At 38.4% G+C, this 15522-nt stretch overlaps 1 non-coding gene across 1 annotated transcript; it reads right to left on the minus strand.

Annotated features, from left to right (window-relative positions):
- Positions 1–8915: 8915 nt before the first annotated feature.
- On the minus strand, positions 8916–9099 carry LOC118153425 (U2 spliceosomal RNA). Its single transcript, XR_004742651.2, has one exon. It is a non-coding gene; the product is annotated as a U2 spliceosomal RNA (small nuclear RNA).
- Positions 9100–15522: the final 6423 nt, after the last annotated feature.

The raw sequence follows: 15522 nt of genomic DNA on the forward strand, positions 1-15522 counted from the left end.
GAGATGGTGTTTCACCATGTTGGCCAGGAAGGTCTTGATCTCCTGACCTCATGATCTACCTGCCTTGGCCTCCCAAAGTGCTCGGATTACGCTCAGCTGGCCTGGGTACTTCTAACAGCCTTTGCTCATATACCTGAGCAAAGAAATAACCTGAAACTGGAACTTATATTTAAAAGGAAAGCAAAACGTAAAAGTTTGAAAAATTTGTGAGCCCAGCCTTGTGGCAGAAAAGAAAAACCCATTTTATGGGAGGAATTCAAGCTGGCTGCAAAAATTTGCATAAATAAAGAGGAGCAGAATATTAATAACCAAGAAAAGGGAGAAACCTAGAAGGCATTTCAGATACCTTTGTGGCAGTCTATTTCATCGCAGGCCTAGAGGCCTAGCAGGGAAGAATAATTTTGTGGGCTAGGCCCAGGACCCTGCCACCCAGCCTTGCTTCAGGACGTCACTCCCTGCATACTGGCCACTCCAGCTCCAGCTCCAGCTCTGGCTCAAAGAGACCCAGATTCAGATCAGGTTGCTGCTTCAGAGGCTGCAAGCCATAAGCCTTGGTGACTTCCATGTGGTGTCAAGCCTGCCACTGCACAGAGTGCAAGAGTTGAGACTTAGGAGCCTCTACCTAGATTTCAGACGATGTATGAAAAAGCCTGGATATCCAGGCAGAATCCTGCTGCAGGGGTGGGACCCTCATATGGAACCTCTGTTAGGGCCGTGCAGAGGGAAAGTGTGTGGTTGGAGGCTCCACACAGAGTCCCCACTGGGCACTGCCTAGTGGAGCTCTGAGAAGATGACCACTGTCCTCCAGATCCCAGAATGTTAAATCCACTGCTGGCTTGCACTGTGCCCCTGGAAAACCCACAGGCACTCACTGCCAGCCCATGAAAGCAGCCATGGGGGCTATACCCAGCAGAGCCACAGAGGCAGAGCTGCCCAAGGCCTTGGGTGCGCACCCCTTGCACCAGTGTCCCCTGGATGTGGGACATGGAGTCAAAGGAGATTATTTTGGAGTTTCAAGATGTAATGACTGCCCTGTTGGGTTTCAGTCTTGCATGAGTTTGTAACCCCTTTCTTTTGGCTGATTTCTCCCTTTTGGAACAGGAGTATTTACCCAAGCTTGTATGCCTATTGTATCCTGGAGGTAACAAACTTGTTTTTGATTTTGCAGGCTGACAGGCAGAAGGGACTAACCTTATCTCAGATGAGGCTTTGGACCTTTGAATTCATGCTGGAATGAGTTAAGACTTCAGGGGACTGTTCAGAAAGCATAATTGTATTTTGCAATGTAAGAAGGACATGAAGTTTTGGGAAGGGCCAGGTACAAAATGATATGGTTTGGATCTGTTTTCCTGTCCAAATATCATGTCAAACTGTAATCCCCAGTGTTGGAGGTAGGGTCTGGTGGGAGGTGATTGGATCATGGAGGCAGATTTCCCTGTTCGTGCTGTTCTAGCAACTGAGTGAGTTCTTATGCAATCTGGTTGTTTAAAAGTGCATAGCACCTTCCATATCTCACTCTCTTTCTCCTGCTTTGGCCATGTGAGACATCCCACTTCCCCTTTGCTTTCTGCTGTGATTTTAAGTTTCCTGAGGCCTCCAGCAGCCAAACAGGTGTCGCCATTATACCTCCTGTACAGCTTGCAGAATTATAGGCAATTAAACTTCTTTTCTTTATAAATAACCCAGTCTCAGCCAGGCATGGTGGCTCATGCCTGTAATCTCAGCACTTTGGAAGGCCAAGGAGGGCGTATCACCTGAGGTCAGGAGTTTTGGACCAGCCTGGCCAACATGGTGAAACCCTGTCTCTACTAAAAATACAAAAATTAACCAGGTATAGTGGTGAGCTTGAACCTGGGAGGCAGAGTTGCAGTGAGCCAAGATTGCACCACAGCACTCCAGCCTAGGCAACAGAGTGAGACCCCATCTTAAAAATAAAATAAAATACATAAATTACCCAGTCTCAGGTATTTTTGTGTAGCAATGTGAGAACAGACCAATATAAATATGTTAGTAAGCTAGGGAAAAAAAAATGGGAAGAAGGATATATAATGTTAGGAGAATTTCTATTTTCACAAAGTGGCAAGAAAAACTTTTGTTGAGAAAATGACTTTAGAATAAGTATGTAAAAGAGTGAAAGAGCTAGCATATGTCTGCGGAAGAAGAGCCCTAAATAGAGGTCACAGCAAGTGCAAAAGACCTGAGATAATGTGTTTGGGAAGTTTGAGAAAAAGGAAGAAGACAGTATGACTAGTGAGCAGAAGGGCAGAGTCATAGGATATGAGGTCAGAGAGATAAGAAAAAACAGATTATGGAGGGGCCTTCAGGTCACAGCAAGGACTTGGGTTTTATTATGCACATTTCATTTTTCCTTTTCTTTTTGACATTTATGGAGATAGCAGAATCATTCATGTAGCCTCAACAAGAATATGTATTGTTACAATAGGCATGAGAAGGGAGAAGAAAATAGTACTTTTTTTTGGCGGCCGGGAGTGGGGAAGAAGGATGTTCCAAGCTACTAACAAAACAGGAATGCTCAAAGAAAGAAAGTCAATATAAAGCATGGTTTTTTCTTTCACTTTCAAGCAGGCTCATGAGTATCAAAAGGAAAGCTTCTGAGGGGAGTAAAACACTGTTTATGCTATTAACATCACTAGAGAGAAAATAGAGGTAGAGACTGAAGACCACTGCCCCACCTCAGGAGGGGCTGAAGGATTTAGGAAGAAGCAGAGGGTGTTTGGGTGTGACTGAAGTTTTGTGAAATCATATTATTTGTGAATAATATGAGAATCATATTACTATATATTTATATATTATATAACATATTTAATACATTATATACTATTATAACATGTAATGATATGTATTAATATACAATATAAATATTATGTATTAAAATATATATTTAATAAATTTATTACATTTATTGAATATATTATATATTTATGTATAAATTAAATACATTTAATATATTATATATTTATAATACATAATACATAATTATGTCTTATATATTTTATCATATATTATATTAAATACATGTATTTAATAAATACATTTATTATTAATTATATACTTAATAAATATGTTTATATTAAATATATTATATATTTATATTTTGTTATATTTTATATTAAATAAATATATATTATATATTATTTATCATACTATATATATTATATATAATAGCACCTGGAAATATATATAATAGCACCTATATGTTATAGGAAATACATTCTATAATATGCCGGAGACCTTTCCAGCTGCTAGAGGTACCATGCTGAACAAAGCAAAATTTTTGCTCTCAAAAGTTTTTGTGTTGATAAATTATTAGATAAATACCTAAATAAAATACTTACAGATTGAGCCAAGTTTTAAAAAATTAATCAACCTGGATTGTAAAACTACAGTATTTAGAGTAAAATTATCTAATGAATTTATGAATTCACATATCAATTAGGGGGTCTGCAAATTGTAGCCTATGGTTCAGCCAATGGGTCAAATCTGAACTGCCACCTGTTTTTTTAAAGTTTTATTGGAATGCAGACACATATCTATGTATTTACATACTGTCTATAGCTGTTTTTAAGCTGTAACAGTGGAGTTGAAAAGTGGTAATAGAGACCTCTGGCCTACAAAATCTTAAATATTTACTATCGAGATCTTTTCAAGACATGTTTGCTGACTCCTGGATTAATTCAAATATAATTTGAGACAATGAAGTTTGAAAGTTTTTAAAAATTGCCCAAACAAGACTTCTTCCAAAGCTGTTTAAGACAGTGTAGGAAATGAAGTCATATTTTTGTGTCAGATGGTGTTTTTATCAAAAGTTCAAAAGGCATATACATGTATATGATGACATGTGCATTCAAAGCTTTGAGTTCCCTAAATATTATTCAATAAAAAATATAGTAGAATAGTCATTGTGCCAGTAATGAAATTGCCGTTACATAATTTTAAGAGTAAGAGAAATCTGACATAATAGTTGACTCCACTTTGCTTCCTTGGTCATTACTGGGCATAGGCCAAGCTAACTTTGGGAGGAATTAGTTTATAGTTTAACTGGAAAGGAAGAATGATAATAGTCCCTCCTTAAAATTAACCTCCTCAGCCTGGTGTGGTGGCTCATGCCAGCACTTTGAGAGGCAGATGGCTTTAACTCAGGAATTTGAGACTAGCCTGGGCAATGTGGTGAAACCCTGTCTCTATCAAAAATGCAAAACATTAGCTGGGTGTAGTGGCATACCCCTGTAGTTCTAGCTACTTGGAAAGCTAAGGTGGGAAGATGCTTGAGCTCAGGAAGATGGAGGTTGCATTGAGCTGAGATGGCACCACTGCACCCCAACCTGGTTGACAGAGTGAGACCCCATCTCATAAAAACAACCAAAAACCCCCAAACAAACAACAGTAAAAGAACCAAAACTAACTCCTTCTTTGCTCAGGGACTGAAAGTCACCTTTGTAAAGCCAATGAAAGGCCACAAAAATAGGTTTGTGGGAGTGGTGTGAACTCTGATAAAATGTAGGCATAGCTTCTATAGTCCCTTACTGTTTGAAAGTCATATGGCCAGGGGTCACAAGACTTGTGACTTTCCCAATTATGCTTATCAGTAACATCACTATTGTAGAATGTAAGATAATGTTTTTGAGATTTTTTTCAGACTGACTCCACGTGGACTTGTGACTTACGGCTCAACTGGTCCTGTGCTTCCAACCAGAGGCAGACTCAGTGCATGAGAATGGAGGACTGCATTCTATAACCCTATGATTTCATCTCTAACCAATCAGCAACACCCATTCCCCAGCCTCCTGCCCACGAAATTGTCTAGAAAAGCCTCTAATCTCTGAGCTTTTGCAGAGACTGATTTGCATGATAACTCCCATTCTCTTGCATGGGCCAGCTTTGTGCCGATTTCTTACTGCAATGCTGTGGTCTCAATGGATTGATTTTGTTTGTTCAATGAGCAGGAGTAATTTATTAAAAAGTACATAATTTTTCTTGTTCTTAAGTTACATATGATTCTTTTTCTTTTACTAGATAGTTATGATAATCTTAGTTTAAGCAATTTTTGATAAGGTGTAAGAACATATTTTTTTGTTTTTTCCAACATGGAGTCTTGCTCTGTTGACCAGGCTGGAGTCCAGAGGTGTGATCTTGGCTCACTGCAACCTCTGTCTCTTGGGTTCAAGCTACAGGTTACCATGCCCGGCTAATTTTTGTATTTTGAGATGGGGTTTCACTATGTTGCCCAGGTTGGTCTCAAACTCCTGACCTCAGATGATCTGCCGGCCTCGGCCTCCCAAAATTCTGGGATTATAGGTGTGAGCCACTGTGCCCAGCCAGAAATACATTTTGACAGCAATAGAAGAGCATACAGAATTTAAGAATCAAAGTTCTAGATTCCAACTTGTTATTGCTCACCTTTACCTCTAATAGACTCCCACTGGTTTCTCAGAGGCTGATGTTGCTCTACTTCAGTGCACTCCCCCTATGTTCTGTGATTGCTTTCAGTTGAATGTTATGCTTGAGTCCTACCATTTAATTTATTTTCTTTTCATCATCTATTCCAGATGTGTTCCTTTCCCCTACATTTCTACACTATATTATACAAAATGTTTAAGAAAAAATGTATCATTTCACTTGTTAAAGATGGTGAGGCAGACTTTATTCAAGGTAGGCCATGATGATAGGTATAGTGACTGCAATAGGGTCTTATAGTGAGAGAGAGAGAGAGTGAACTCCAGTTTGATTCCAGGAAGATAAAGTGAGGATTTGTTTTTCCTTTTACATGCTCACCATGAAAAGTATACAAGTGGAGATTTATAACTAAGGAGCATGCTGGAGATGAGTGGATGGGAAATTACTAGGAGGAAACATCAAGGATTTGGGGATTTTTGGCTGTACTGACTTAATAGTTTTATTCCTGAAGGCAAGGTGGTGAGATCAGATATTAACAGTAGTCAGAGACCAATATTGGGGTGGGGAATTTTTGGTAAACTGGTTGGCAGGATTTTTGATCTAACAGCTCTACAATGATGGAGAGGGACCCTGAAGGTTGGTTCTAGACAGAAAGAACTGGAGAGCCTCCCTAAAGTTTTAGTCAAAGGAGAGAGTCTTTGTCAATATCATTATTATATTAATATTTGAGGAAAGGGAAGAAGAGCCACTAGTATTCCTACATTTTTCTGTCCTTTTAGTCTGTTTTTATTCATATATGAAATTTCCTTTTGAAAATGTCTTGAACTTTTGACATTTCTTTCACTCTGGTTCTGTTGTCATTCTTCTGTGTTCCTCTTTCTTCATTTCATCATAATTTACCCACTCATGATCATAGTATTTCCTTTTAATTCCCATATAGTATTTACAGCACCCATCATTTTGGTGATACCGCACAAATGCTCTGAGTATGTGATTAGGGAATAGAGGGTGGAGGAAACGCTTCTAAGATTTCAAAGCCACATTTTGTAATCTGCCTGACTCTGCAACCCTTCAATCCACACAGTTGAGGACATTTCATTCCTATCTGTAAATTCAACTCAACCTCTCAGACCAATCACCCTTAAGTTGTCTGAATTTAAAGAACTTGGCAATAATGTCATATTAAGTGAGCTTAGATCCTTGTTCTCCGACTTTGTTTTACAGATGAAATATATAACTATTCTTGTTATCACATTACTTTGAAGAACTGGTTCCTCTTATTCTCCAATAACTGTTGATGAACTCTGTATGTATGCTGTTGTGTCTCAGTTCCCCTAAAATTGAGAGTGAGGAGTTTAGCTTGGTTATTCATGTCTTGTCCCTTCAACCCATTTGGCATCTGAGACCACACATCTTGTGGTAAGACCTTCATGACCTGACCCTGCCTTAGGGAGAAGCAACGTGATTAAATTGAGGTAAGTCATCAAAAGTAACAGAAATGTATTTGCCTTTTGGAGTAATCAATTACTCATGAGGATGGTTTTAGAATTGGTCTAATGTTAAGTAAACCAGACATTAACTCTTCACATCTAGGTCTTAGGTTGGAGAATATAATGAACCTCTATTCTTCACATGTGTTTCTGACTTCTGAGTACTGTTCTAGAAAATTAAAACAAAACAAAAAAATTCCAGGATAACTACTACTTGTTAAATTTATAGTCAACCACTTCATTTGTACCACGAACAGTGCTGGACAATACTTACTTTTTCTCAAGCAAATTTATCCTTCTGCTCTTCATTGTGGTGATTTCAAGACTAGTTTCCCTCAAATATCTGACTTTAGCCACATTTCCTCTGCTTCTCATATCCTTTTCTTCAATGGATCCTTACAGAGAAAAGAGAAGCCCTCAGGTAGAAACTTCCTCAATATCCCAGCACCAAATTTGCTCACTGCTATGCAATACTACCTTTCTTTCTGCCTTTCCTCTCATTTTAATGGAAAAGGTCTTCCTCCTACTCTCTGAGGTTACTTCCCCTATCTCTGCACTGGACCTGACAATTATATTCCCTTTTTTTCAGTTTCCAATCTTTCCTGCTTTACTTAGTTTTTCTCACTCATTGAATTCAAGTGCATAATATTAAAACAAAAAAACAAGATACCAGACAAATGATTCTCTCTGGGTCTCATGTCTCTTTTTAGCTACTGACCTCTCTTTTGCTTATAAAGCCCAAATGCTTGAACAAGTTACCGATTATCTTTGTCTTTGCTTCTCAACCTTTCTTAAAGTCCCACCATCTTGGCCAAGCACGGTGGCTCACACCTGGAATCCCAGCACTTTGAGAGATTGAGGCGAGTGGATCACCTGAGGTCAGGAGTTTGAGACCAGCCTGACCAAGATGGTAAAACTCCATTTCTACTAAAAATACAAAAATTAGCTGGGCATGATGTCAGGCGCCCATAACCCCAGCTACTTGGGAGGCTATGGCAGGAGAATCGCTTGAACCCAGGAGGTGGAGGTTGCAGTGAGCCAAGATGGTGCCACTGCACTCCAGCCTGGGCAACAAGAGTGAGAATCTGTCTTTAAATAAATGAATAAATAAAGTCCCACCCTCTGCTTCTTTCTCAATTACTGTACTCCCGTAAAACTGCTTTCATGAAGATCACAAATGACATTCATGCTCTTAGATAAGCCCCTGAGTTACATACATGATCCCTGGAAAGATTTTTTCACCTTTGATCACTCCTCCCTTCTAAAAAACATCCTGTGTCATTGATTCCTAAGCAAATGCACTATTCTGATCTTCCTCTTAATTCTCAGCCTGCTTCAGTATTTTTTGTTGACTTCTCCTTTTCTATCCATCCACTGAAAGGCTATTTTTCATCAGGGCTGTGGTTTTGGCCTTCTTCAATTTCATATTCTACCCCATTGTCCCCAAGTAATCTTTTTTTTCACACTAATTGTGTAATTTTCTAAGGCAATCTATTAGTTTTATTTATATAAGATTATTGCATGATAGTAAAATTTTCATACAACAATTAAGAGTGAAGCTGTTGGGGCTAGGTGGTTCACACCTGCAATCACAGCACTTTGGGGGGCTGAGGCAGGTAGATTGCTGAGCCCAGGAGTTTGAGACCAGTCTGGGCAACATGGTGAAACCCTGTCACTACAAAAAAAAAATAAAATAGCAGGGCATTCTGGTGTGTACCTGTGGTCCCAGCTATTTGGGAGCCTGAGGTGGGAGAATTGCTTGAGTCTGGGAGGTCAAGGCTGCAGTGATCTGTGATCATGCCACTGTGTTCCAGCCTGGGCAACAGAGCAAGACCCCATCTCCAAAAAACAAACAAACAAAAAAAAAACAAAGAACAAAACCAGTGAAGCTTATAGTTTGAATTACTTGGATAACATGGAACACTTTTTATAAGAAACTATGTAAACTAAGTAATATTTATTTCCTCTCACAGCTTCTGTATTATCTATTGGGGGTGTATGTGGGTGTGGGTGGAGTACACCATCCCTGGAGGTACTGCAGTACAGGATGTATGGAATGGTTGGAGCAAGCTCCTATTACATCTCCTTGCTCAAAAATACATTTAATATATTGTCCTTGAATAGAGGACATATCAGATTTTAAGCTGTTAAGAACAGATACCAGCTTGATCTTAGCCAAAGGCCATGAAGAGATTATTTATATTGTAAAACCTCTCAAATAAAACTTTGCAGTTCAAATCTCTCTCCTGATCTCCAGTTGTATAAACCTAATAGAAAGATTTATACAACCAGTTTGATGGCTCACAAGGAATCTCAACTTCAACTTGTCCAAACCTGTATTTATTAAATTCTCTTCTGAATCCCCACAAAATTATCTGCTCCTTAACCTATGTTTTTTTCTATTTAATATCTGACTTGCTTAAGTCAGCAAAATAGAATGTCTTTCTTCACTACTTCTATTTATCTCTAGCCTCCATTATGTTAACTTGAGGGTGTGTATGTGTGTGTGTGTGTTTGTGGGGCTGGGAGTCAAAACCTCAGGTTGTGTCCCTTCACTCAGTTTGGTAGCTGAAACAAAACGTCTTCAGACAAGTTCCCTGTGACCTGATACTCCCTTCAGACAGGAGCAACCTGATTAAATTGAGATGAGTCTTTAAAAACAACAAAACATTTCTTACCCTTTTAGAACTACTCAGTTATTCAAGAGAGTGAGTTTAGAATTGATTGTGTTGAAATAAGCCAGATATTACCTCTTTGCATTTAAGTTAGAGTTTGAAGAAAGTAATAGACCTGCATGCTTCACATTTCTTCCTAAGCCTTTGAGCACTGCTACAGAAATTTAAAACAATTCTTAAATCTCTTAAGACCATGGAAGAGGCAGTGCCACTGCCTTAGTTGCTGCCACTTCCTCAATCCTCTGATGCTTTTGATGTCTCTCTACCTTTTCACTTTTCACTTCAATTTGTAAGTTCCAGCTTAGGTGTCTGTTTTATTCTGCTAGTTTGTGATGTTCTTTGGTTAGGAGCTGTAATTATCCATCTTTGTATTTCCAGTTAGTAACTTGTTTCAGTGCCCAGCTCACAAGGGAGTAAATAACTGAACAATTGAATGACTCCCCCATTATTCAGCCACCCTGAACTCCACCTCCTCCCTGCCATTTGGAAGACTGCCTGTGCATCTCATCTCCAGGTCCCAAGTATGTTTAGTCTAAATTATCTGGATGCTTGCTGGAAGTAGGATTGCCTATTCTACTATCTACACAGTTTCTACTATCTCTCAGCTCAGTTTTGCTAACATGTTCATTTTGGACTTTCAGACTCTCATACTGGGTGCCCATGACCTGTGGTACTGTGTATGTGATAACACAGGACACATATCTTCTTGTAATATCGGTTTGGGCCACTTTTTAGTTGTTTGAGACATAATATTTATATTAAAACAGAAACATATGCAGCTAAAGCAAAATTTGGGGTAATTTAAAAAATAAAGTATAAGATTTCAAGACATGAAACTTCAAAAATATTTTATGGTGGGACGGGACAGTCTCTGCTAAATCTGTATATCCCTGGGGATATACCTTTCTCTCTTCTGTTTTGGGATACTGAACTTCAGATGTTAAGTCTGAAAGCACTGTAGGTAGGTAGGTGGGGTGTGTGTGTGTGTGTGTGTGTGTGTGTGTGTGTGTGTTGTTTTCCATGAAGATTCTATAGAAAGGATTTTTGAGTTTTGGCCTAAAAAATAACATTAAGGAAATTATGAAATCTCTTCAGAGTTTAACACACCACAAATAGCACTAAATGGCTTTCTGGTCTCAAGATATAACCATTTTATATCTTGGAATATAAAAGGAAGAAGAAATATCTTGAGTCATCCTTCTTAGCAGCCATCATGAAGCCAAATGCCTCACTGCCTTACTTATTAGTTGCTTGTAATGAGAATATGGGAGTAATCTGTCCCACCTGAAGCTAGAAATCTCTCTTGGTATGTCAAGATTTAAAACAATAGGATTTAAATGTTATCATATTAATATATAAGTAAAACCAACAAAGCATCACAAAATTAGCATTAGTAATTCCGTTTAAGGAATGTCCGTGAGGATTTAAAAATTCTTTTAGAGAAATTACAAGGAGCACTTCTGTGTTTTTCTGTCATGGGTAACCACAACAGAGATTGCATGTGTTCCATAACTTTTACCAAAAGAAGCAGATGGAGACCCGAATTTTGAGGGTTTTGTTTTTAATGAGTCCCTACTCCGCACATGATTTAGATTTACACATATTAAAAATAATTACTTTTCTTTCATATAAAATTAACTAAGCGTGAATTTAGCTGCCTTTTCAATTTTGGCACAGAGGTACTTTAGGTTTACTCAGTTTTTTTTAAGTAGGAAATCTCTGAGGATTCAGGAGTATCCAAAGAATACCGACTAGCTGAAAACTGAAAAATTTCTGCTTTGACGTGGTCCTTGGTTTTTGGTATCCTTTAAACAAGGAGGCCATGCACTATCTCCAGTCTTTCTTAAATAAGCTGTGATACTATTGTAATAAACAAAGGTCTAAATGGAGGCTTTCCAAATGCAGATCAGATTAACAAGTGATATCTCTTGTGTTTAGATTTGTCCAGTAAAGTTTACATTGGATGTGTGTGTGTGTGTGTGTGTGTGTGTGTGTATGTGAGTGTGTATGTATGTTTAATATATATTTGTTTGTTTTCATTATTATTATTATGTTTTAAATAGAGACAAGGTCTCACTCTGTTGTCCAGGCTTGAACTTCTGAGTCCAAGTGATCCTTCTACCTCAGCCTCCTAAAGTATTAAGATTACAGGTGTGAGCCACCATTCCTGACCTACTTATTTATTTAGAGACAGGATCTTGCTCTATGGCCCAGATTCCACCTCACGGCAGCCTCCACCACCTGGGCTCAAGCCATCCTCCCATCTCAGCTTCTCAAGTAGCTAGGTCTACAGACACACACCATCACACCCAGGCAATTTTTAAATTATTATTATTATTATTTGTAGATTGGGGGTTTCATTATATTGCCCAGGCTGGTCTTAAACTCCTGGGCTCAAGAAATCCTACTGCCATAGCTCCCAAAGTGCTGGGATTACAGAAGTGAGCCACCATACTTGGCCATTATATATTTATATAAATTTATCTGATGAAAACATATCGACATAAGACAGTTCAGGCAAAGCTTTGTAGTTTTTGGTAGTTTTTCTTTCTAAGTATGTTATTTATAGAGCGGAAAAGGTAGGAGATAAAATATGAAACAAATATGGTTCTTAGATCCTAGATATCTTCACTGAAACAGAGCAAACGTGTTAGGAAAAATGTTTTTGCTCATTGTTGGGTAACACGAGTTAGTGATTTACTCGAAACAAGTCTTGTGTTCTTATTTTGTTGTGTCTAGACAGCCAAATTCTTTACTGTAATTCAAAGAATGTACAGCCAGTGTTGATGACATAGTAAAAGGGGAAAACAAATGTAATAAATTTCCAAATTATCCTTTTTAAACTCACTGAAAAAGAGGCTAAGAATAATTTTTATTAAATGTACATGCACTTCTTTGGAAATATGTCAAGACTATTTAAAAACACACACAAGGCCAGGTGTGGTGGCTCGTGCCTATAATCCCAGCACTTTGGAAGGCCAAGGTGAGAGGGTCACTTGAGGCCAGGGGTTTGAGACCAGCCTGGGTAACATAGCAGGACCTAGTCTCTAGGAAAAGTTTAAAAAATTAGCCAGGCATGGTGGTGTACACATGTAGTCCTAGTTACTTGGGAGGCTGAGGTGAAAGGATTGTTTGAACCTCTAGGAGCTGAGGTTACAGTGAGCTATGATAGCGCCACTATACTCCAGCCTGGGTGACAGAACAAGACCCTCTCTCAAATGTAAGTAAATAAATAACGTACCCAAAAAAAAGGATTATGGGCTGCAATCTGAAAGCATTGGTAGAGTTTATTTGTACATAATTTAAAAACAAATGTGCACACAGAAAATAATTTTATGAATAAATAATGACATTAAAACAGTAATACTTCAACACTGGCAATAGGTTCAGATGGTTCCTTTGAGTTTTGTGGATTAAACCAAAGATTCTTGGTAAGAAACATCAGTAAATTATAAAGAGCAGATGAAAATAGAAAACCATTAGCTCAGCAGGAGCTGTGTATTTGGAAAAGAAGAGAGCAAATCTGAAGTTGCATGCGTACTACAGATGATATTAAAAATCTAGTTTATTTAAGAAGAAAACTGAATATTGGAAAAAAATGTTATTTGAAACATTTTAATGGTTTACCTGTGGACATTTTTCTGCAGTGATACAGTAGATGTATTATCTGTCATTTACGTCAAAGACAATAATGCAATAAGAATGACCTGTGATGATAATGACTTGCTCTGAAAAAGCAGACTTTATGTTGACAAATATAAAGTTCTTTCTTAGAAGTCAGTCTTTTTGCAGACTTATCTAGACAAGGTTTCTTGTAACTCCCTCCCCACCCTTTCCTGTAGGCCATTGCTCTTAGAGGGAGTCCTTAATGGAAGTTCATCCTTCCTTAACCTTATACTTTAGCTATGGAGAGAAAAGATAAGGACATTTTCCCCCCCTTTTGTATGTTCATAAGCGTCCGAGACAACAGTGAAGAACTGGGCTGAGGTCAGTGATGAAGAAGGCAAAAACAGCTACTAAAATAATGGTAGCCTTAGTAAGCAGCAATCTTTCCTGAATCTCAGAGTATCTCCCATAAGTTACTATGTTTCATTGATCCTCATAGTAAACCTTTAAGTAGTGTTGAATATTATTTATATTAAATGATTCATTAAATTTTTCTCTTTGTTTACTTGTTGAGTTCCAAAGGCCAAGAATTTCTGCTCCTACTGAAAATGTCTGCCCTATTCCCTAAAGGGAATAGCTTGGGGACTGATAGAGATAGACACCAATCTAGAGACATTTACAAGATTAATGATTATAATTTTATAGTTCTTGTTTGTTTGTTCTGAGACTGAGTCTCGCTCTGTCACCCAGGCTGGAGTGCAGTGGCACCCTCCCGGCTCACTGCAACATCTGCCTCCTGGTTTCAAATGATTCTTGTGCCTCAGCCTCCCGAGTAACTGGCATTACAGGCAAGCACCACCACACCCAGATAATTTTTATGGTTTTAGTAGAGATGGGGTTTCACCATGTTGGCCAGGGTGGTCTCAAACTCCTGACCTCAAGTGATCCACCCACCTGGGCCCTCAAAGTGCTGGGATTACAGGTGTGAGCCACCATGCCCAGCCCAATTTTATAGTTCTTGAAAAATGAACTGACGTAGACTTTTTATGGCTCTAAGGAACCAGTAGACAGCTAAACATATTTACTTATTTTTAAAATACTAGTAAAATATCAGTATACCAAACAGAAATTATAAGACTGTCAAGCCTATACAAAGTAGAGGATAATATAAGGAATCTCATGTATTCATCACCTAGCTTTAACCATTTTCCTCAATTTTCTCAGTAAATATTTCAATATGCATGTCCAAAATATAAAGACTCATTAAAAAATAACCACTATCACACTGAAAATTTTTAAAATAATTCAAATGAAAATATTTAAAGTGTCTTCTCTTTAGATATTTCATTTGATGTGGAGAAAGTGTGCTGTGATTTGGAGAAAAACATGAACCTGAAATAATCCAGTCCTCTCAGTTCTTTCTAGAGGCTTAGTCCAATTGCACAGAAAAATAAACCAGTCACTCCAGTAAAACAGCTGGTTTCTCTTCAACTTTTCAGTCTTTTTTATGGATATATGAATGCAATTGTTGCAGAGTTAAATGATAGAATTTGTATATTTCGGCTTTCCTGAATTCAGCATATTGACCATTAACACTTATTTGGAAGCATTCATGCAGCATACAACACAGGGAAATAAAGCTCAGGAGATTGTGGTGAATGATAAAAGAAGTCACTTTTGCCAGCAAACTCTAACAAAGCCTATATTTTATTTTATTGAGATAGGGTCTCACTCTGTCATCTAGACTGGGACTACTGGTGGGCACCACAATGCCCAGCTAAGTTTTTTTTTGTGTGTGTGTTGTACAGACATGGTCTCACTATGTTGCCCAGGCTAGTCTCAAACTTGTGGACTCAAGTGATTCTTTGACATTGGTTTCCTAAAGTGCTAGGATTATAGATATGAACCACTTTCCTTGAACTAGGCATGAGCTACCACATGAGCATAGAAAGAAAAATTTTAAAGTAGCAAAATGCTGGTGGAGATATTATATAATACCACTGGGAAGATAAAAATTTTCTGACATGGTTAACTTTTTTTATTTTGAGACAAGGTCTCTCTCTCTGCTGCCCAGGCTAGAGTCCAGTGGTGTAATCATGACTCACTGCAGCCTCAACTTTCCAGACCCATGTGATCCTCCCACCTCAGCCTCCCTAGTAGCTGGGACCACAGGCATGCACCACCACACCTGGCTATTTTTTTAATTTTTATTTTTGTAGAGACGTGGTCTCTCTATATTGCCCTGTCTTATCTCAAATTCTTGGGCTCATGCGATCCTCCTGCCTTGGCCTCCCAAAGTGCTAATATTACTGGTGCTGAGTCACTGTACCTGGCCT

Source organism: Callithrix jacchus, chromosome 4 (genome assembly GCF_049354715.1).
Source record: "Callithrix jacchus isolate 240 chromosome 4, calJac240_pri, whole genome shotgun sequence".
NCBI classification, from domain to species: Eukaryota; Metazoa; Chordata; class Mammalia; order Primates; family Cebidae; genus Callithrix; species Callithrix jacchus.